Source organism: Seriola lalandi, unplaced genomic scaffold, assembly GCF_002814215.2.
Source record: "Seriola lalandi dorsalis isolate HSWRI2012SDOR001 ecotype SW California unplaced genomic scaffold, Sedor1 jcf7180002004334, whole genome shotgun sequence".
Classification (NCBI taxonomy): Eukaryota; Metazoa; Chordata; class Actinopteri; order Carangiformes; family Carangidae; genus Seriola; species Seriola lalandi.
In genome coordinates, this window is record NW_019474989.1 from 1 (window position 1) to 1,553 (window position 1,553).

At 38.1% G+C, this 1,553-nt stretch overlaps 1 long non-coding RNA gene across 1 annotated transcript; it reads right to left on the reverse strand.

Moving 5' to 3' along the window:
* Positions 1 to 182: 182 nt before the first annotated feature.
* Positions 183 to 1,544, reverse strand: LOC111668869 (uncharacterized). Its single transcript, XR_002761752.2, has 3 exons — positions 1,153 to 1,544; positions 501 to 592; positions 183 to 383 (listed from the first exon to the last, which is right to left on the reverse strand). It is a non-coding gene; the product is annotated as an uncharacterized LOC111668869 (long non-coding RNA).
* Between the last annotated feature and the right edge of the window lie 9 nt (positions 1,545 to 1,553).

A 1,553-nucleotide genomic window follows, 5' to 3' on the forward strand; every position in this document is an offset into this window, starting at 1 on the left:
TTTTTTTTTTTAGTATGACTAATGCAGTTTGACTGATTTTCTCTATATCAGAGTCAGGTGGCAAATGCTTGACTTTACATCTTGAAAAAGGTCTTCAGACTGAAACTTGGAGCTTGTAGCTCAGTAAACATAAATGTCTGTCTACACTGCTACAAAATGAATGCTTTCATTTCATCCACTAGTTATAGACTCAATCATTTGCTAAACTGTCACATTTTTCTGCTTATCAGCCAGGCCTCATTTAATGATACTACAGTGGTATATGAAGTATGTATGATGTATGAGTCCCTTCTTACCACTGGGGAAAGCTGGGTTTGCTCCTGCGTAGACACTGGGAGTGTATGCTGGAGCAGCTGCTGCATAGCCAACAGGAAATCCAGCTGCTTCACCCAGAGAAGAGAAAACAAAAAAGTCAGTCCTTGTTAATTTCTTCATTTTAGGATAATCTCTTGGGAGTAAGAAATTTTCTTAAACCATTACACATCAACACATTAAATTACCTGGGTACCCTATACCCTTAGTATTGGTAAAGGGGACCCCTGTTGGCGCAGGGCTGTACACTGGATTCATTATGGTCACGTCGTCACAGATACTGCAATGAAAGAAGCACAGGCCACATGAATTTCATCAGTTTCATGACATGTTAAATTTAATGCAGAGTAGAGATGAGCATATGACAATGAAGCATGCCTGAGAATTCACTGTTTCAACATTGTTGATTCAACAGCTTGGATCGGCTGAAGACAACCGCCTGCCAGAGTACATCTGAAGCTTCAAAGATCTTCAGAAAAGCTTAATTCAGTTTGACGGTTTGGGTAGTTTTTCAGATAAACTATGTGATCTAATGTGATGGACAATAGTGGCATAAAAAGAGAGGAGAATAACAGTAATCAGATGATTTAATAAATCTCATTCTCCAGTCACATCACATTGTAACACATGAAATGTTACATGAATATCAACACTGAGATTAAAACAAATCAGACAACAGTGACACTGAGTCCAAGCTACTACCTTACTGGTGTAAGATATATTCATATACAGTGTCAACAAGCATATTTTGTATCCAGGCAGTTTATTTATTCAAAATTTATGTCACATGTTGCACAGTCACATTTACATTTAATGAACAAAAGGACTTTTATTGCTCACATGAAAATCAGTTGTGAAGCTTCGACCCCAGTCTTTAAAAGCTGCTAACCAGATGTTGCTGTACTTGCTTTGAAGCCCTGAAGCTATGAATCGTTTTCAGGAACAAACAGAAAAAAGGCTTCATCAGACTTCATTCACCCATTGTTAAAGTAAAGATCAACTGGGTAAATCTATCACAGATCCACAAGCAGCTCTTCAGAGTCAGTGAGAAACTTTCTTCTTCAGACACAAAAAGAAGTGGTAACAAAATACCTGAAACACACCTCACTAGCATGATAAACAGAGTCAATGCCGAGACCTCACAGCTACAACTAAATGAACTAACAAGCACAGTCAGCTTGTGTCACATTTAACCAGAAGACAGAGCAGACTGCAGTCATTATTGATCCTAATTAAACCTT